Source organism: Colobus angolensis, unplaced genomic scaffold (genome assembly GCF_000951035.1).
Source record: "Colobus angolensis palliatus isolate OR3802 unplaced genomic scaffold, Cang.pa_1.0 Scaffold3, whole genome shotgun sequence".
In the NCBI taxonomy this organism is placed as follows: Eukaryota; Metazoa; Chordata; class Mammalia; order Primates; family Cercopithecidae; genus Colobus; species Colobus angolensis.
In genome coordinates this window covers 14,789,341-14,811,543 of record NW_012116265.1, presented here as the reverse complement: position 1 = coordinate 14,811,543, position 22,203 = coordinate 14,789,341, and the positions used below count along the sequence as shown (strand labels likewise).

Here is a 22,203-nt window from a genome sequence, read left to right as displayed (position 1 = left end):
CAGACCCCTGAGGTCAAGAGTCCAAGACCAGCCTGATCAACATGGAGAAACCTTGTCTCTACTAAAAATATAAAATTATCCTGGCATGGTGGCACGTGCCCGTAATCCCAGCTACTCGGGAGGCTGAGGCAGGGGAATCACTTGAATCCAGGAGGCAGAGGTTGCAGTAAGCTGAGATCGCACCATTGCACTCCAGCCTCGGCAACAAGAGCAAAACTCCGTCTGAAAAATAAATAAATAAATAGAGAGAAAAAAGAAATATATTTGTTAGGACAAAAGCTAGGACAAATCTGCTAGCTTTAATTTCTAAAAGGCCTCTTGAAATCTAAATTCTTGTCATTCCATGATAAAACAAGTAATGAAACAAACAGAAAAACATTTTATGTGGAAGAACAGAAGAGAGACCTTGGGCAGAAGTAACCATGACACGCTGGGGTTTGTATAAGTAATAAACCCTGAGACATATGCCTTAAACTTCAGATTGTCTGAGATCAGTTTAAGGCAAAGATAGAATATTATGACTAAAGAGTGTAAAATGAACTGCTGAGCATACAAGTACCATACAAAGGCCCTTCCTTCAGAATAGAGCTGATCCATATTCTTTCTCTTGATTTCGTTTTCTACTTAGGAACTCAGTTCTCAACAGGCCACATATACGATGAAGGTCCCAAATATTACAATATTGTATTTTTACTGTATATTTTCTATATATAGATACACAAATATTTTCTATTGTGTAACAGTTGTCTGCAATATTCAGTACAGTAACATGCTGCACAGGTTTGTAACCTGGGAGCAACAGGGCATACCATATAATTCAGGTGTGTAGTGGTTACACCATCCAGGTTTGTGTAAGTATGCTCTATAATGTTCACACAAAGATGAAATCACCCAATGATGCATTTCTTAGCATATTTCCTCATCGCTACGTGAAGCGTGACTATATAAGCATTGAGAATATGAATACACAGAATTTCCACCAAAGGAATGCATGTAACTCCAAATATAATTGGTAAACTAGTATTAAAAACTTTTTAAATGTGGTTCTCACTATCTGTTATATGAGATGCACTTGTTTTACATAAAACAGAACAGACGAGCTATTTGTTTTCCATCACTAGAACATTTTTCTTCTAAAACTTTTGGCCTATTTGGGATTGAAATAGATGATTTCTAAATTTCCATCCATTGCTAATATCTATAATTCTGTGTATTGCAGATAATTGGCTAATTACCTGAGTATGGTATTACTTTTTTCAATTTATAACAGTTTAGACCTTTTAGGATACAGTTGTTGAAATATGACACCAAAACACTAAACATCTCATATTGATCATGTGTCAATTTACCTAACCTTGGCAATTATTTTCAATATCTATTTTCTGAGGAAAGAGATGAGTGGTTATTATCAGATTACACAAATAGAAAAGAATTGGAGTTTAGGTAAATATTTTGTTCTAAAATATCAAATGGGCATTTAAGCTGAATTGGGAGAAAACAATCCTCGTGAATTTTGCTGGATGGACAACATAAATGACAGCAACCCTGTTCCTCTATTTTCATCATAGTCCAAAAATGTTTTAGAGTCTACTACTTCTACATATCTCATTTAATTTTCACAATGGTTATTTTCTAATGCATGTTTTATAGATGAGTAAACAAATTGAGAAGTTAAGTGACTTGTTCAAAGTCATATATGTGAACACATGTTGAACATAACTTATTTGGCCTTATTACTATAATGCTCATTAGAATATCTTTAAAAATGTATTTTTTTCTGTCAATTGACATTACACAATTTTTATCTGAAGCTTTCAAAATTAACAGTAATAGTAATAACTTATTTTATTAAGCACTTATTATATTTCAGTCACAGTGCTAAGGACGTCATAGTCATCATCTAATTTACTCAATTTGAAGGTATGCCATCCTCTGAAAATGGCAATGTACACTTATAATTATTTGCAGCATAGCATTCTACACTGAAAAGATGAAATAAAGAAGTTGAAATTTTCTGTATCAATTAGGATAGCTTAGGATCTTCTGTGGCAACAACCAGCATGTCTTACAGCTTAAAACAACAACGTTTATTTCTCGTCCACCTTACATCCATCTTTGGTGAACCTAGAGTTCTGTCTCATGTCGCCCCCACTCAGAGACTCATGCTAATGGGGCAGCCACAATCTAGAACCTGGCCAGCCACAGTGGTAGAGGAAAAGACAGACTGGTGAACCATTCTGTGATCCCTAACACTTCTGCCCAGAGGTGATGCCAGTCACCTTGATCAAAGCAAGTCAATGGCCACACCAAATATCAAAAAAGTGGTACATGAAATCTTACAACATGCCTGAAAATACTGGAAATTTTTATTTTATTTTTATTTGAAAAAGGTATAAATTTTGATTTTCTGTATTCAATCACTTATTCATTCAAACAATGACTTATTCACCCAAAGCACTGAATACTGTATTTTTTTCTGACAACCACTTCTCCAGTTCTCTAATACCAACTGGGTGCCCAACAATTTCATTCAATTCTGATACTACCTGGAATTAGCATAGATCCCACAGGATAAGGGCTCAGTCTCACAAGACTTCTGCTACTCTAGACATCAGCGGTACATGGAGTGCCCAGGCTACCCACAGTTTTGTGCAGCTGACTACAAATTAAGGGTTCTCATGACCCCCTCCACCCCTCAGTTTCCATAATTCAGTAGAACCACTCACAGAACCAAGTCATGTTCTTTATTTGCAATTATTGGTTTATTATAAAGGATTCAACTTAGGAACAGTCAAATTGAAGATATGTATTGGACAAAACATGAGGAAGAGGGACCAGAGCTTAGATGCTCTCTCTAGGCACACTGCCCCGCCAGCATGCTGATATGTTCACCAACCTGGAAGATCCTCAAACCCCATATTTTAGAGTTTGGTGTCCAGGATTCATTAAGGTAGACAGGATTGATTATACGTTGCCCATTGGTGATTGAACTCAATCTCCAGCCCTTCTCTCCAGGAGGTCAGGGACTGGGACTGAAAGCTCTGTTCCTCTAATCCAATAGTTTTTCCTGTAATCAGTCCCCATCCTAAAGCAAAAAGCTACCCTTTTCTCCCCCATGAGTTACTTCATTAGGGTTCTTAAATAAAAGACTACGCATTCAGAAGATTTTAGGAGCTTTGTGCCAGGAAACTGAGAGGAAGATATTTTTTTTCCCCTATACTACACACAGCCACATGCTGAGCTTGGTGCAAGGCACAGGGGATACAGTGGTGAATGGAGCAGACACAGTCCTTGTCCTCATGAAACTTCAAGTTAGGCAAACTTGTTGAAACAAAGATCAGTCTAGAGAAGTTAGTAAAGCTGAAACAGAGATAAATAAAACATGAACTTGATTCACAGAAACATTTACCTCCATATATGAATAACATCAATTCGTAAACTGGGAGGAGGAAGGAGGTGCTGGGTGAGGAGTGGACAGGAAAACTGGAGAAGTCAACACTGAATTTCTAATGACCTAAATCACTTTAAGTTTCATCTTTTTGACATGGTGATGGTCAAAGGTTGGCACATTTTTCTTATCAAAGGACAGGATAGGGTGGTAGCTGGAGGAACCAGGAAAGATTAATCAAACAGAGAAGATGCCTTGAAATTCTATGTTAGATTGTCATCTAGGTTATACAGCTCATGGAAAAAAAATACATGCATAAAATTGTACCCACATGGATTAATAGATACACAAACTTTTAAACTCCTAGACAAACATATGAATCAATGAATTATTAAGTTTATACTACTTATATATGGGATGATTTGATACCACTTACTTTGTTCTTTGAATTTTGCATTTAGGAGATTTGTAGTATGAGTTTCTTGCAGAAATCTTAGTATTTCTTCAAAAAAAAACACCTCTCTAAAATAATCCTTGAGGAAACATATTTGTCAGAAATGTTCATATCATATGCCTTTTGTTCTGGTTTATCTCATCCTCCTTGACTTCTCCACATCTCTAAGTAGGAAGTTACTTATTCCTGCTGAAGTTGTAACCCTGGTGATTTTGCTGTCAACTTACAAGTAACTTCCTTTCCATATGACCACGGCATGTAAGAACGTTGAGGTTTTCTTTTCTCTAAATAAGAAAGAATGCATTTTTCTCTAAATAAGAAAGAATGCATCTGGAATATTTTATTGTCCTATATGGATATTCTATACCAAGTGAACACTTTCTTCTATTAAAACATTAACAGTCATAATGAGATTCAGTCCAATTGTACCGACCTTGTGAATAAAACAAGATGCTCCAGTCTGTAGTTCAAATATTTTGAACTTCCCAGAATATAATTAGGTGTAGAATATAGTTCTTATCTTTCCTTGAGAACTTTTTGAATTATTGTTATAGTTTCTAAAATATCTTTTCTATTTTGAGAGTAAAGTCACAAAACAAAAAATTGTGTATCAGAGTATGTTAAATATGCCTACATTTGTCAGATCAAATTTCTGCTGTGTATGAGCCTTCATCCAATTTAGATGCAGATGATATAAGGGACTTTGAATATGCTATATTATAATTCAGCTGACTTCTCCAGTAAATAATAATGCTCTTCAGGAACAGAAAACCAAACACCATATGTTCTCACTTATAAGTGGGAGCTGAACAATGAGAACACATGGACACAGGGAGGGGAACAACACACACTGGGCCTGTGTGGGGAGGGGAGCGGGGAAAGGGAGAGCATCAGGATAAAAAGCTAATGCATGTGGGGCTTCATACCTGGTGATTGATGGGTGCAGCATACCACCATGGCACATGTTTACCTATGTAACAAACCTGCACGTCCTGCACATGTATCCCAGACCCCAAAATAAAATAAAATGATAATAGTGTTCTTTAGTGTCTTTCATGTGAATGGGTTTTGCAGACATTGTCACAGGAGCATTTTTTCCTGTGGGTTTCTACTAAGTGGTGCCTTCATCTTGTGGGAAAGGTGTCTCAGTCTTATTCCATTCTGCTTCATTTATTGTTGATGTGATGATTGCTGCCTAGGTAGTATGTGACTTTCTAGGGACAGGAGGTCAGATTTGTCTGGACCCCTCTTTCTCTGAGGATCTCCTCAGAGGAAGAGACTTTGACCTTGAGTGCTGCCTTGAGCCCACAAAGCACCTTCTCAAGGTTGAGCACACCCTATTGCTTGACTCAGTGAAATACATTGAATATCCTGCTTACACTTTTTGTCATACATCTCTTTGCCCTCAGACTAGCTGCAGAAAGAAAAAGAGAGAGAGACAGAGAGAATACATTTTTATATTTCCTGTTCTTGATGTTGAATGAGGCAGTTTATCTTCTAAACAGCTGCTTTGAAGGTTTGAGTATGTTAGATGCACTAAACGTAACAGCATAGAAATGAAAAAAAGGAGGTTGGCAAATGCCCTCTGATCTTCTTTTAAGGCTTTTGAAGGATTTAGGTTGTTTCACCTTTTAGTGGCATCCCACAGAGGCTGAGATTTCACTTAGAGAGAAAGGCTTTGATGTGCTATTTTGTGTATTAGTGAACAGGTTCACAAAGATGTCATTCTCTAATCAATGCTCCTGCTCCCACAAGACAGATGAGAATTGAGAAATTAAGGAAATGCCAACAGGTAGAAGAACATCCAGGATCTTTGGTGGAGATCTTGCTTTGCTATGTTTCCTTTCTTCAAGTTATTTGATCTGTGAGTGTGCCTGAGCATTTATTGTACAACAGATACTGTGCTAAGGTTTATAAGCTTTGTATTGCTTAATGTTCATGGCAGCCTTGGGCAGAAGGTACTATTAGAGTACGAATGCTATTATAATCTTCCAACTGGGTTGACGTTAATTCCTTAACCTGCTCTTTTTGACTTTTCTTCTTTAACCGATTGATAATCTAATTGTCCCATATTTGTGTAAGGCTATTCTAAGGTATTTTTTGAGATTCCTTATTAAGATCATTAATATGGCTGGGCATGGTGGCTCATACCTGTAATCCCTTTGGGAGGGATCTCTTTGGGAGGGAAATACCTTTGGGAGGCTGAGGCAGGTGGATCACCTGAGGCCAGGAGTTCGAGACCAGCCTGACCAACATGGTGAAACCCCATCTCTACCAAATAAAAAAATTAGCTGGGCCTGGTGGTGCATGCCTGTGATCCCAGCTACCTGGGAGGCTGAGGCAGGAGAATCGCTTGAACCCATGAGGTGGAGGTTACAGTGAGCTGAGATTGTGCCATTGCACTCCAACCTGGGCAACAAGAGTGAAACTGTGTCTCAAAAAACAAATAAACAAAAAATCTTTAATACGTGTGAGTATAGTAGTGAACAGTTATTATGGACTTGATAAGTACCAGGTTTTATCCTAAGTAGTTTATATGCAAACCTGATAACCCCAAACAACTATGTAAAATAAATATTATAAGCCCTATTGTTTTTTTTTTTTTGGTCAATTTATTTTTTTCTTTTTTTTTTTTTTTTTTTTAAAAAAGCTGCTCTGTCGCCCAGGCTGGAGTGCAGTGGCCAGATCTCAGCTCACTGCAATCTCTGCCTCCCGGGTTAACACCATTCTCCTGCCTCAGCCTCCCGAGTAGCTGGGACTACAGGTGTCCGCCACCTTGCCCAGCTAATTTTTTGTATTTTTAGTAGAGACGGGGTTTCACCATGTTAGCCAGGATGGTCTCGATCTCCTGACCTCCTGATCCACCTGTCTCGGCCTCCCACAGTGCTGGGATTACAGGCTTGAGCCACCGCGCCCGGCCGCCCTATTGTTTTTTTTAAATGAGGAAGAGATAATAAGAGAAATCTCCAAGCTCCCACTGATAGAAAATACAGACACCAGGATTTGAACCTGGCCCATCTTACTACAGAGCCTAAGGATTCAACGTCCACTTTTCCAGTTTTCTTCATGGCCTATTGTCAGAGTAGAAACATTAAGAAACATTATTTCTATTCTGAATATGAGCTGTGCTCAAGAAATTATTGCTTCATCTTCTTGATGATAACAAACCATTCTCTTTCTTAGCAGTCTTTTCTTAAAAATTTTAGACTAGTAACTTCAAAAAAAAGTAAAGCAGTAAAATATGTCATCCTATAAAGTCTAAATATTTGAATTTTAAAAGTTTTCAGGCTAGAGAATAGAACTTAATGTAAATTCTAGAAGTGAAATAACTCTTGTTAAAATCAGATGCTGCTGATACGCAATCCAAAAGGGATTGTTTAGACCCTAGACGCTTCAAATAAATTGAGTCTCAGAAATAGTGGGGAATTGAGTCACACAATTCTGACTGTTGTTGTCAACCTACTGCAGAGGAACAGGAGCACCCTTCTGAAAGAGTTCAGAGCTGAGTGTGGGTATTCACAAGCATGAACCTCTGGCACAGCTTCATCTTTATAATTCCAATAGCAATGGCAAACAAGAAGACAGCGTTTCACTTCAGATTTCACTAGATAGAGAGCCGTGTTTACAATCAGCTGACTCATTTGAGCATTCTGACAAGCTCTCAATCATATCTGGATCTGCTAGATTGTCTTTTAAAAGAGGAAATATTTCAACAGAGATAACATTCCTATAAGCTGTGAAAGTCTGTCTAGAAATCGATTATTAAGCGACCTATAGAGTTTAGAGCAGAAAAAGCTACAAAATGAAGTAAATTTTTATAGTGGCTTCTAGTGAGAAACAATGTATGCCCTAGGTGCGGTGGGCCATGGAGAACATTTATTATGTTCTTCTTGTGTGAACACTGATATATGAAGAAAAGAAAACCCAGCTTATAAGACTGCACTTGCCATGGTACACTTCAAAATTCACACATGCGTAGGGAGATTATTTACACATATGTGAAACTAGGAAAATAAAATAATGTGAAAACATAATAGTTAAATTTGATGGTGCAACTCTTTTACTTCTATTCTGGATTGGTGTTTTTGCCAAACCCTCCCTGTGTCAACACAGGTGACCCCTCTGAAAGGAACGTACCAATTATAGTTGACAAAGGGGCTTGGTGCACTGAATCCTGAGAAATGATCTCAAATGACCTCCAGGATTTAAATATAGTCATTGAAAGGGGCTGAACCAATGAGATGATTCACAGCTTCCACATGGAGCCATCTCTATGTGCTAAGTACGAGGCCAGTCCTCATAAAAGCCCTCCAAGGAGGGCAATAGCACCACTGTTACCAGCACAGATTCCTCCATTTCTTAGCTGTGTGACCTTAAGGAGAAATATACACTCCAGAAATCTGCTTCTTCATCTCTGAAAAGGGCACAATAATAGTCACCCATTGTAGAGAGGATTAATGGGATAATTATGTAAAAACTCACTGAAGTATTTTGTTTACATAGGGACTATTCAATAAATATAAAAATTATAATTATTATGGTAGTTATAATTCCCCTTTTACAGCTGAGGAAACTCCCAAGACCACAGAGTAAGTGGAAAAGTTGAAATTGGAACCTACCTCTTTTGACTCCAAACCAAGTGTTCTTTTTAATAGGTACAGTAGTTCCACCTATTCATGAGAGATACCTTCCAAGACCCCCAGTGGAAGCCTGAAACCACAGACAGCACCAAACCCTATATACACTGTTTTTCCTACATATACCTATGATAAAGTTTAATTTATAAATTAGGCAGAATAGGAGTTCAACAACAATTAAAAAATAGAACAGTTGTAAAAATAATCTTGTCATAAAAGTTATGTGAATGTGGTCTTTCTCTCTTGTATATTTCTGGAATATTCCATTTAATATTTTTGGACTGAAACTGGAAAGCAAAATAGTGAATAATACTGTAATTAGTGTTCATTGAAAACATAATTTTGGCCAAGTGCAGTGGCTCACACCTGTAATGCCAGCACTTTGGGAGGCCAAGGTAGGCTCATCACTTGAGCCTAAGAGTTCAAGCAACAGCCTGAGCAACATGGTGAAACCCTGTCTCTAAAATATATATATGTGAATCACCATGCTTGGCTAACATATTTTATATTTTTTTATAAAAATATTTTATATTTTTTTATAAAAATATTTTATATTTTTTTATAAAAATATTTTATATTTTTTTATAAAAATATTTTATATTTTTTTATAAAAATATTTTATATTTTTATATATAAACATAATATATATATTAGCCAAGCATGGTGATGCACTCCTGTAGTCCCAGCTACTCTGGAGGCTGAAGTGGGAGGATCTCTTGAGCCCAGGAGGTTGAGGCTGCAGTGAGTCGCGATTATGCCACTGTACTCCAGCCTGAGTGTTGGAGTGAGACCCTATCTCAAAAAAATTTTTTTTTTTCAGAATTCTAACCATATGCCAAGCACTCTGTTGGGTGCTGATCAACAAGGTAGACTAAGTCTTTCCTTATGGAACCCACATTCCAGCTGCCTCTGACAGTGCTTTTCCCCACGGCACTCAGGATCACAATTCCTGAGTCCTCATCATGCTACAGAACATTCTGCAACTTGGAAATCCTGAGGCTGCCTTGGGGAACAAGTGTAAGGAGGAGAGTTTCTTCAGAGCAAAAAGGGGGGAATGTTTTTCCTGCAATTAGAGAGTGCAGTGACAGTGGCAACCACAGTAGCCTCATAGAGCACCAGGGATGTCAGGGAAGAAAGTGAATGCTGACCTCGGCTGAACAGTGCTGGCAGCTTCAGCAGATATTATACTATGTGGTACTTACCGTTATTTCATACAGTGTTGAGAGTTTTGACTCTTGACCAGAATTTCTGGGTCTGTATTTTACCTATGCTGCTCATGCATTTTATGATCCTATGTGGGTTATTTAAGCTTTTTGTGCTTCATCTATAAGATTGAGACCATTATGATATTGATTTCATAGGTACTTTGCAGACAGGATTACCTATCTGAGAGAAACTTGATTTATTTCTTTGATGCATGCAAACTTAAGCTTGCCCATGCTCATATTTGTGGGTTTTTCCCCACACAGGACAGTGCAGTGGTTAAGGTACCATGGTTAGTGTCATCTCCACATGCCTCAGCCTATCTCAAGGTCTCCTTTGGACAGCTTGCAAATGAATGCCTGCCTGAGTCTCTATATCTGGGGGAGTCCTCTGCCTGGGGAAGCTTATCTGGCCATGCTCCAGACATGAGGGCTAGAATTTGTAGATAAATAAAACAGCTTCCTTGCCCCTTGGAGATGATTCTCAGATGTATTACACAATCTCTCAGAGGCTCCCTGGTGGTATCAAATCTCAGTTGTCCACAGCAACAGAAGAGCTGTTAACCAGGTTTCCTCCCTTCTCTATCTCAGTGCCCCACTTACTCAACTTGCTCTCTGGTATCTTCTCCCAAATAAATGCCCTGCTCCTAAATCCTTGTCTCAAGGTCTTCTTTTAGGAGGAACCCTGGGTAAAGGCAGTTACAGATTTTAGAGCAGGACTTCCTCCTGCAAATTCTGACTTCATTACTTACAGGGATTTATTTTTTAATACTTTAAGTTCTAGGGTACATGTGCACAATATGCAGGTTTGTTACATAAGTATACATGTGCCTTGTTGGTGTGCTGCACCCATTAAGTCATCATTTACATTAGGTATTTCTCCTAATGCTATCCCTCCCTTCTCCCCCCACCCCAAGACAGGCCCCAGTGTGTGATGTTCCCCACCCTGTGTGCAAGTGTTCTCATTGTTCAATTCCCACCTATGAGTGAGAACACGTGGTTTTTGGTTTTCTGTCCTTGTGACAGTTTGCTTAGAATGATGGTTTCCAGCTTCATCCATGTCCCTACAAAGGACATCAACTCATCCGTTTTTATGGCTGTGTAATATTGCATGGTGTATATGTGCCACATTTTCTTAATCCGGTCTATCATCGATGGACATTTGGGTTGGTTCCAAGTCTTTGCTATTGTGAATAGTGCCGCAATAAACATACATGTGCATGTGTCTTTATAGTAGCATGATTTATAATCCAATACCCAGTAATGGGATGGCTGGATCAAATGGTATTTCTAGTTCTAGATTGAGGAATCGCCACACTGTCTTCCACAATGGTTGAACTAGTTTACAGTCCCACCAACAGTGTAAAAGTGTTCCTATTTCTCCACATCCTGTCCAGCATCTGTTGTTTCCTGTCTTTTTAATGATTGCCATTCTAACTGGCGTGAGATGGTATCTCATTGTGGTTTTGATTTGCGTTTCTCTGATGGCCAGTGATGATGAGCAGTTTTTCATGTGTCTGTTAGCTGCATAAATGTCTTCTTTAGAGAAGTGTCTGTTCGTATCCCTCACCCACTTTTTGATGGGGTTGTTTGATTTTTTTCTTGTAAATTTGTTTAAGTTCTTGGTAGATTCTGGATATTAGCCCTTTATTTAATTTTTATTTTGAGTTCAGGGTACATGTGCAGATTTTTCATATAGGTAAACTTGTGTCATGGGAGTTTGTTATACAGATTATTTCATCACCCAAGAATTAAGCCTAGCACCCATTAGTTATTTTTCCTGATCCTCTTCCTCCTCCCACCCTCTACCCTCCGAAAGGCCCCAGTGTGTGTTGTTCCCCTCTATTTATTCATATGTTTTCATAATTTAGCTCCCACTTGTTAGTGAGAACATGCAGTATTCAGTTTTCTGTTCCTGCATGAGTTTGCTAAGGATAATGGCCTGCAGCTCCATCCATGTTCCTGTAATGCACACGATCTCATTCTTTTTTATGGCTGCATAGTATTCCATGGTGCATACGTACCACATTTGCTTTATCAAGTCTATCATTAATGGGCATTTGGGTTGATTCCATGACTTTGCTATTGTACAGTGTTTCGGTGAACATGCACATGCATGTGTCTTTATAATAAGATGATTTCTATTCCTTTGGGTATCTACCCAGTAATGGGATTGCTAGATCAAATAGACAAGCAAATGCTAAGGAAATTTGTTACCACAAGACCTTCCTTACAAGGGCTCCTGAAGGAAGCATTAAATATGGAAAGAAAAGACCATTACTATTACTTACAGTTTTTAAGTTAAGGAAATGAGTAAACACTTTGTTACTTCAATTTTCTCATGTCTAAGGAAGGTATGATGGTAAAAGCTACATGACATTTTTTGTAAAGCTTAGCTGAAATAGTACCTGTCAAATGCTTGTAGACCATTGTAAGTTTTCAATAAATGTTAGCTTTTATTATTATTATTATTATTAACATCAGCCTACCTTAAAACTTCTTTAAATAGATGGCATGAACAGCTGTAGATAACTGCAGGGTGTAAAAATTCTGGCAGCTTTTTTAATACCTGTTTAAACTCTTTGAGCTTAAAGCTCTTCAAGTTCCCTGCTGGTCTGTAAGTAATAGACCCATGTCAGTGGAGGAGACGTGTAGATGTTAAGAATGAGCTAAGTTTGTAAGGTAAAAAGCCAGGCTTCCTATGCTTCAGTAGATGGTCTGATGAGGACGCTGAGAGAGAGTATCATGAAATAGAAGTGAAGTGGATTAACAAGACAATTCATGTTCCTGGCACACTAAGGTAATAAGTAAATGGTTTTCTGTGGCTTTGCTAAAACTTTGAAAAATTCAGTTAGCAACACTGTTGCCTAAACATAGTATGGTGTGTTAAGGAGGAGGATTCTAACAAGCATTTGTTAAGTGCCTATTATAATTAAGACAAATATGATTTGATTTCTGCTCTCAAGTCTGGTGGGAGAGATAGGTGTGTAAACAGATGAATTACAGCACGAAGTACCACTGCTGCACCAAGACAGGCAAATAATTCACTTAAGCTAAGGCAGGGAAGAAAGACAGAAGGAGATTTTTATATACTTTTATCTGCACTGAAGGTGGCTTTACAGATGAGGAACCTGAAGCTCAAAGAATGTATGTCAGTTCACTAAGGCATGCAGCTGCTAAGTGGGGAGCAAGCATTTGAATCAAACTTTCTTTCCCCAAGGCTGTCTCTATCATGCCAGGCTGTAGTGGTGACAGGGGGAAAGGTGTAGTGAGCCATCTTCTAGGTTTACCTACCCCTGAGAGCAAGAAATCCTGGTGGTTCTCTCTGTATATAGTCACAGAGCTCCAGGGCATGTAGTACTTAGAATTTTCTATTTGCTCACTGCACAGGAAATGGTAGGAAACTGAGGTATTTCATACACATATAATTTGAATATAAATAAGAAAAGGATAGAGGCATCTGGATAACCTGATATTTAAAATAATAAAAGGAAAATATTTTCCCAGCAAGATCAGTGGTATATGATGAATAAGTTGTGGTCAGGAGTCATGTCCCCAGAATTTTGACTTTTATCCTTTCATTGATTCACAACATGAATTTGTTTTTGTTTGTTTGTTTGTTCCTAAATATCCTTCACTAGAAGGCAGAATTAATCAACCCTTGTAATTTAACAGATTATTTGGATACAAAACTACAGATATTTTTATTCAAACATGTCAAGACCTTGAGGGTATAGCATGGGATTTGGGGAGCAGGTTGTTAGGTGGGGGCAGTCGTCTAAAGAATCAGTAACATTTGAGTGCCTAAAATATTAATTGCTGGTATCATCCTACCAGCAATGCTGTTTTCTGTCCTTAATGATGAAATAAGAGATTAGAATATAATAAAAAGAAAATAAGGACATAATTTCTATGCAATAATGATAGGACTTTGTGATATCACATTTAAAAAATAGGTGACTTTTATGAGAGAGGAAGTGAGGAAAATAAACCAGCATTTATTGAATGCTTGCTGCAGACTTCTGTACCATGGGTATTAATAGTCTCATTTTACAGATGAGGACCCTGAGAATCATATATTTAGTGTCAAGTGCTTTACCTAAAAGGGTAGAGGTATAACTAGAACAAAAGTTCAATGCTTAACTCTGAAAAAATCTGTTCTCTTTGCTACAGACCATGCCATCTTGTTGAAAATATCCCAAAAGATCTGGGGTTGAGTAATGGTACCAAAGAGGAGAGGAATGTCATATTGCAATTAGATGATGAGAGATTGTCTTAGAAACACTGAAGTACACTATCAAATTTTGGGAAGCAGAGATAAATTATGTTGCTAAAAGCCAAGGAAAGCTGGGCGCGGTGGCTCACGCCTGTAATCCCATCACTTTGGGAGGCCGAGGTGGGTGGATCACCTGAGGTCAGTAGTTCAAGACCAGTCCGGACAACATGGCAAAACCCGTCTCTACCACAAAATTAGCTGGGCATGATGGCAGGCACCTGTAATCCCAAGTACTCAGGAGGCTGAGGCAGGAGAATCGCTTGAACCCGGGAGATGGAGGTTGCCGTAAGCCAAGATTGCACCATTGCACTCCAGCCTGGGAGATAGATCAAGACTTTGTCTCAAAATTAATTAATTAATTAATTAATTAATTAATCTTTTAAAAAGCCAAGGAAGCCATTTGGCTAGACAGCGTGAGCTTGAGAATTGGATAGAAGTGGGGGAAGTTAGGCTCTGTGGTACTGGCTGGTGGAAAGTCTGCAGTCAGCACTTTGATCAGGTCAAACCCAGTAATATTTTTGAACTCTTATTTTTCCATGTCAGGTGCTGGCAAGCAAAACTGAGTAAGGAAATAATAGTTTTCAGCCTTAGATTTTAGTTAGTTTGAGGACCTATTGACAAGTGGTCCAATTTTTGTGTTTAATCTAGAAGAAATTCTGAAGAATGCAGTTTAATCATCACAATTGAAGTAGCGGATGTGGGATCAGGGTCTGATTGCATTGGATACAATATTCCAAGATCACTGAATGATACAACTCGTGCAAAAAGAATGCTATGACAATATAAACATAAAGCCGCAGGGAAGTGGACAGAGGTCTTAAGGTTAGGAAAAAGGTGTGGGCACATTTGTGAAATGTAGCAGAGCAGTGGGATTTGGACTTTGCAATATACTTGTGCTATAGGACTGAAGCAGATAAGCATAGAATGCATGCCATTAATTCTTAGCCTTGAGGCATACCTTCCCAATAATGAGGAGAATGGAAAGAGGTATTTTTTATATATCCCTTCCACCTTTATATATATATATATGTTTTTTATTGTTCAGTGAGGTAGAACCCTGTATAAAGAGGAATTCAGGGAATCTATTAAAAATCCAGGGTACTGCCGGGCACAGTGGCTCACACCTGTAATCCCAGCACTTTGGGAAGCCAAGGCGGGTAGATCACGAGGTCAGGAGATCAAGACCATCCTGGCTAACACGGTGAAACCCCGTCTCTACTAAAAAATACAAAAAGTTAGCCGGGCGTAGTGGCCGGCGCCTGTAGTCCCAGCTCCTCCCGGGGGCTGAGGCAGAATGGCGTGAACCCAGGAGGCGGAGCTTGCAGTGAGCCGAGATCGTGCCACTGCACTCCAGCCTGGGTTACAGAGCGAAACTCCGTTTCAAAAAAAAAAGATCAAGAGTACCTTCCATGTTCTAGTCAGAGTTCTTGGAGTTATGGAATTATACAAATATGACATCCCAACACATACTGTAGGTATCAAAATCTAGGTGTGGGGCAGGAAGATAGCTCATAGGCAATTCCAATTTTTCCAGTTGAAATTTGACATGAAACACTGACAATTTGCATCATCTGTCCCTCCTTCATGAGCTGGCGATGCTCAATGCTTGTCTCACATGGCAGGTTTTACTTCGTACTGAAATAATGAGCATATTTCTCCACCTCCAGCACTAGATTGTGTGTTTCCTGAGGGCAGGAGCAATGTCATCCTTTTTGACTTTCTAGCACTTAAAACAGAATGTGCCTCATAGTTGGAGGTCAATACATATTTGAATAGAAGAATGCATGAAAATATAAATGTTAGACTCTTCCCTTATGGGTATTGTTTTAGTTTATAAAGGTGATGTAAATATAACCCAAGATCACATAGCAATTTGGCAATTCTCTATGAATTTTCTATAATAGAATATTTCAGTAAGCACAATATACTCCCTGTTTTAACTTTGTAGCTAACTGACCTTTAGTTATTTGACAGATATTTTTCTGGCAGGCAAGGTGCTAAACATACTGTTTTTTATTTTAAAGGTAAAGTTTCTCTTTTAATTCAAATTTGTTTTTCAATTGGCTTATAAACTTGTATGTATTTGTAGTGTACATGAAGTGTCGATAACAAAATGGTTAAACCTAGCGAACTTAAGCATAACTTAAATAGCTAGATTTAACCATTTCCTTATCGACACTTCAACACACACAAACACATGTAATGAAATGGTTACATCTAGCTAATTAACAAATACATTACCTCACATAGTTATTGTCTTTGTGGTGAGAACATTTCACATCCACTCTCTGTGCATTTTTAAAGATACAGCGTATCATCATTAACTGTAGTCTCCAGGCTGTACAATAGATCTCTTGAAATTATTTCTCCTATCTAACTAACTGAAAATATGTATCCCTTGACCAACATCTCCCCACTCCCCACCCCCAACCACCCCAGCTTCTGGTACCCACCCATCTTCAGCTCTTTGTAAATACCTACAGTTGATATGGAAATGTATTTGCTCAAATATACTGAAGCCTGTGGATTATTGTAATATAGTCCTTTTATGCTATCAAAGAGTTACTGTGCTTTGAGCTTACCTTAGTTGGGTCTTGTAAATTGAGTGTTATTTGAGAACAGAACACAGGAGGGCACCAGAGAACAAGAAAACAACAACCAAAAAAAACCCAAAAAACGAAACACTGAACTTCTGTCTCTAGAATAGAGACCCTGCTAAATTTATTGTCTCTCAGCAGTCCATTTCCATTAAGTCTTATTCTTTAAATACCATGAGGTATTTTTAAACATGAGAGCTTTCCAAACTTTCATTAAAGGAAACTGTCCCTTTCCCAGACAATGCCTCCAGCTCAGTCAGATGCCCAAGCATGACCAGAAAGAGATGGATGAAGAGAAGCCAGGGGACTCTTTGCACACATGATGCTCTAAAGCATTTTCAGGTCTCCCCTGTGGACCCAGCAAGAGTGCTATTTCTGAGGAGGAAGGCAGATTGCTGGACAGATTCACAAAGCACGGCATCTCCAACTCTCCTACAGATGCCTTTACTCCAGTGCCTCAGCCAGCAACAACAGCTCTCCCTGTTGGTGATACCCAAGGGTACCATTTAAGAAGAAATAGACAATGGGCTTAAGTGTTCACTTACCTCCCTGTGCTTCCCTGGGCCTACAGAAATGGCTCCTAGACAAGTGGGAGAGGTTGAGTCAGTCATTGTGGCTTAGGGGCTGCAGTGCCTCATCAATTTCTGACACTGAATTATGACTAGAATTTGAAAAACATCAAACGTGGCTTCCACGGCGTCGTAGTCTCAGCTCAGTATGTCACTGGGAGGTTGTAGTAGTTTGCAGATGACGGTGATCAATGAAAACTCAATTTATTTGACTCAAAGGGCTGTGGATATATGTACGTGAAGATGTATTATATAGCCCCAACCTGCTGCATCTGTCTCTGGAATTCTAGGTCCACATTTCTGAGTATCTGCTAGTCATTTCCATGTATAGAGCCATCCCTTGGTATCTCCAGGGGATTGGTTCCAGAACTTCAAAGGAATCCAAATTTGAGGATGCTCAAATCCCTGGCAAAATGGCATAGTATTTGCATATAACCTATGCCCATCTTCTCACATACTGTAAAATCATCTCTAGATTACTTGTAATACCTAATACAATGAAAATACTATGTGCACAGTTGTTACTGTTTCGGGAGTAATGACAAGGAAAAAGTTCTGCATGTGTTTAGTACAGAGGCAAGTTTTTGAGAATATTTTAAATCCGGAGCTGGTTGAATCCACAGATGTGGACCCCTCAGATATGAAGGATCATCTGTGTATCCTACCATCTCATACTCACGATGTTTACAATAGAGTTAATAGGTGTTTCTTTCTCAAACCCAGCTCTTTTCTTTGTTTGATCTAAATTAAGCAGCAAGACCAAGTTTTCCAGGCTGGAAAAGTGTAAGTGATCCTCAACTTTGTCCCTCCACCTTCCATTCCTATCATTCAGGGGGTAACCTCAACCATCTCTTCTATTTATACCTTTCATTCATTTCACTCTGCTATAGAGCACTTTGAATTCAGGATTTATTTGCCTCTTTTCTTAGTAAGCTCAACACCCTTTCTGTACTTTTTCTGTTCTGGTCTTCATGTAATCCACTTCACATTCTTTTTTTAATTCAACTTCCCAAAGATTCATCATTGCTTACAGGATAATGTCCAATTCCTTAGCATTACATACAGCCCATCTATCTTTCCTACCTTAGCTCTCACTTCACAACTTATGATCCCTCTCCTCCCCAGTGCACACAAACACGCCCACCTTCCCACTGTGGTTCATCTTCTGGCTGCTGGTTATATTTTGCCTTCAGTTATCTCTGCTGGATGCGGAATAGCATGGAAGTTATGCACGTGGGCCCTAGAACTAAACTAGGGGCCTGCAAACTACAACCAACAGGACAAATATTCCCCACCACCTCTTTTCATAAATAACCATTTACTGGAACTCACCAAGGAACTATGGAGAAACAAGGAAGAATTTCACAGTAAAAGATGCCAGAGGAAAAAAGGTACATATTATATGGTTACATTTATATAAATCTAAAAAGTACAAACTAATCTCTAGTGACAGAAAACAGATCCCTGGCTGCTAGAGGAGCAGGGAGAGGAAGGGATTGCAAAGAGCCATGAGAAAACTTTTGAGGATAACGTATATGTTGCTTATCTTGATTGTGTTGATGTTTTAATGGGTCTACTCATATATCCAAACTTATAAAATTGTACACCTTAAATATGTGCAGTTTATCATATTTCCATTGTACTTCAATTTAAAAGAACACATGGAAACCATTCAGCATCCAGTGTTCTCATAGTCTCAGCAACAGTTAGCCTGAAGAGTTGCTTGTGTCTTGATAGCAAGATCACTGAAGTAATTTCCACAGTTCAGGGTTATCACTCCATTGCTAGTTCTAAGAATCTTACCCTTTTCATGCCTTTGGTCTCTCATCAAAGATGTAGGATGGCTGGACTTAATCATCTTCAAGGCACTTTTCAAATTTCTAGAGTCTCTCTGCAGGGCACAGTGGCTCACGCCCATCATCCCAGCATGTTGGGTGGCCAAGGCGGGTGGATCACCTGAGGTCAGGAGTTGGAGACCAGCCTGGCCAACATAGTGAAACCCCATCTCTACTAAAAATACAAAAAACTATCCAGGTGTGGCAGCAGGCACCCGTAATCCCTCAGGAGGCTGAGGCAGGAGAATCACTTGAACCCAAGAGGCAGAGGTTGCAGCGAGTCCAGATCACGCCATTGAACTCCAGCCTGGGCGACAGAGTAAGACTCTGTCTCAAGAAAAGAAAAGAAAAACAAACAAAAAAAATTTCTAGAGTCTCTCTGATCTCCATTTTACAGGTTCAGTCTACAGATATTTTGGTGGTACCTAAACTTACTCAGGAAGTATGTTAGTGGTATATAAATTTCCATGCCCAACCTTTGCTGTAGTTGATGCCTCTGCTACTAAAATATGTTTCTTTTGTAAGTGTTGCATCCCTCTTTGAAACGGCAGGGGCTCTCCTGGCAAAACAGTCCTAGAAGCAGTAGTGGAGAAACCGGGCTGCTCACTGTTCTTGTTTTGGGTAAATTGCCCTTCTTAATTGAACATTATATGATTTGGCTTCCCAAACTTGTGTTCTCCTTTTCAAAAATCTAACAGTAATACGGTGTATTTAGCGAAGTTCAAAATCATAATTTTTAAAAAGAAATGCAGGAAAAAATTCAAAGGATGTTTAATGAGAATATGATAGACTTTGAAATGGAAGATACCACCAGGAAATTCTCCATTTCTTAGGACTATGGAAGTGACACTGACTTCACACAGTGGTTTTAAGGTTCCGTGTACTATTATAGGAATATGTAAGCTGCTTAAAACATTTCACAACTCATGGTCGGACAATGTTCCCTTGAGAGGAAAATTTACTGGCGTTTCTCAAAAACCTGACTGCTTAAAATCCAAGTGATACAACGCTGGCCTTGCTTATTTCTAGGGAAGTTGCCTTAGCAACCTACTACCATTAAGTTGCTTAAAGGAACGTGTGTTTAACATTGTTATAAGTCAGAAACAGAGAAAACAGTTAACATTTAGACAAGTAATTATTACTGGCATCCAGGTAGGCTGTTGGAATAGCCAGGATATGAGTTGCGAATCATTCATTTATTTATCTTCATGGAATTAAATATGGAAAGGATGAATACAGAGGAGATCCTGTGCTGGACACATTCTCTATGCTAGTTCACTTATTCCTCACCATATCCCCTTGATTAAAGTGATCATGAGTATTTCCATTTTGTAACTTGAAGAGACTGAGGCTGCGAGATATGTAGATGTTTGTCCAAGGTCACACAGTTAGCACCTAGTGGAGAGGAAATTTGAAGCCATGTCTGGCTCACTCAAAATCCTATGTTCTTTCTCACACCCTGCTGGCTCACTACTTATTGTGAGGCATTTGAATGATCATTCAGCTATTTCCTTTACCTGGTGTTTTTAGTTTGCTGGCTTCAGTTTCTTAGGGGCACCCTGTTGGGCCACATGAGAGATTATAGAATTATGTTGTAATCATGGTAGGCTATTGTCTCTGCAAACTCTCCTGACACCATCAGTGCACCAGGAAGGTTGGATAATCCTACGTGAATGTGGAGAAATCTCAACCTGTTTTTTTATTTGACATTAGGATTTTTTTTCCTCTAGGTGGTTTTTGCACTGACTTTGTGGAATTTTAAAAGTTGAGTTTATTTTAGTTTGACAGTCAAGAATTTGGTTCTAGGCCGGGCGCGGTGGCTCAAGCCTGTAATCCCAGCACTTTGGGAGGCCGAGACGGGCGGATCACGAGGTCAGGAGATCGAGACCATCCTGGCTAATACGGTGAAACCCCGTCTCTACGAACAAATACAAAAAAACTAGCCGGGTGAGGTGGCAGGTGCCTGTAGTCCCAGCTACTCGGGAGGCTGAGGGAGGAGAATGGCGTGAACCCAGGAGGCGGAGCTTGCAGTGAGCCGAGATTGCCCCACTGTACTCCAGCCTGGGAGACAGAGCGAGACTCTGTCTCAAAAAAAAAAAAGAATTTGGTTCTTAGGACATTTTCTCTTTTGTGTGCCTGGAGCTTCTAAATCTTGTTTAAACCTTCTTTTTGTAATAGATGTTACATATCTTTGGCTGTAAGAGGAAGTCAGGAGTTCTTCTCTCTGCTTCCAGACCTACTCCCCAGCCAGGTAGACTTTGTATTTGAAGGTCAAGAGTGATTTTTCTAAGACAGTAATCTGACACTGTCATTCCCAGCAGCATGTAGAAAATCACCTTGACACTCCAGGTACATTCAAGTGGGCTGCCCCAGAGGTCATGGAACAAAAAGGCTCCTAGACCAAACTAAGATGTGAAATTATAAATTCTTTATTAAATCAACTTACAGTACACTTTAAGCATAAATCAAGGGGAAAGTGATTGGTTCAGTGAACACAGAAGAGTGTGCAAGTGGGATAGAAAGACTACCATATCTCAATCCTTGGTTACACAATGTTCATCTACCTTGCTTCCCCCTCTGCCATGTTAGTCTTCCCTGCTGATGAAGTAGTTACAAGGGCCAGAGTTCAGATTAAGAAAGGGATACGACAGTTGGGAAACACTGGATCTGTTACACCATTGCCCTCCTGGAGAGACACAAGGGCAAGTATGTCTGGCCATAGCTATCACTTCCCAATTAGCCTGGTGACCAGATATGTTTTATCCTCTATCAACCAGAGCAAATGTGGGGCCAGAATGGGACCAAAATTAATGTCACCGATGGGGTGACAAACTTAGGGATGAAGGTGTCAACAGAGATGGTCTGAGCTTCATAAATATTTAAGATTTACTCTGTACTTTCATCCCTTTCTATTGGCAAGTAACTCTCTTGTTTCATCTTTTTTATCTTTGTTCAGCACACATGTGCTCTTTTTATTTTCTCTATGTCTGGCAGGTCTCAGAGATTATCAATTTGATCCCTACACTTTAACCCATTCTATAAGTTCCATCCAACTTTTTGTTGCTTGCTATAACAAAATCGAATAATCTTAAATAATGCAGCAAACACACATTGCAGCCCGTTTAAGATATTTTAAGAGTTCCTTTTGATCTAGGAGATAAAATACAAAATTTTCAGTACAGCAGGTTCTTATAAACAGGTTCTTACAGTCTTCTCCTGGCTATCTCTTTAGACTCATTTCCTGC

General features: G+C 39.1%; 1 protein-coding gene across 2 annotated transcripts in view; it reads left to right on the top strand.

Moving 5' to 3' along the window:
* NRXN3 (neurexin 3) overlaps window positions 1-22,203 on the top strand; it is a 1,638,519-nt gene that overhangs the window by 688,100 nt on the left and 928,216 nt on the right. The gene's annotated exons all lie outside the window — the stretch shown is intronic.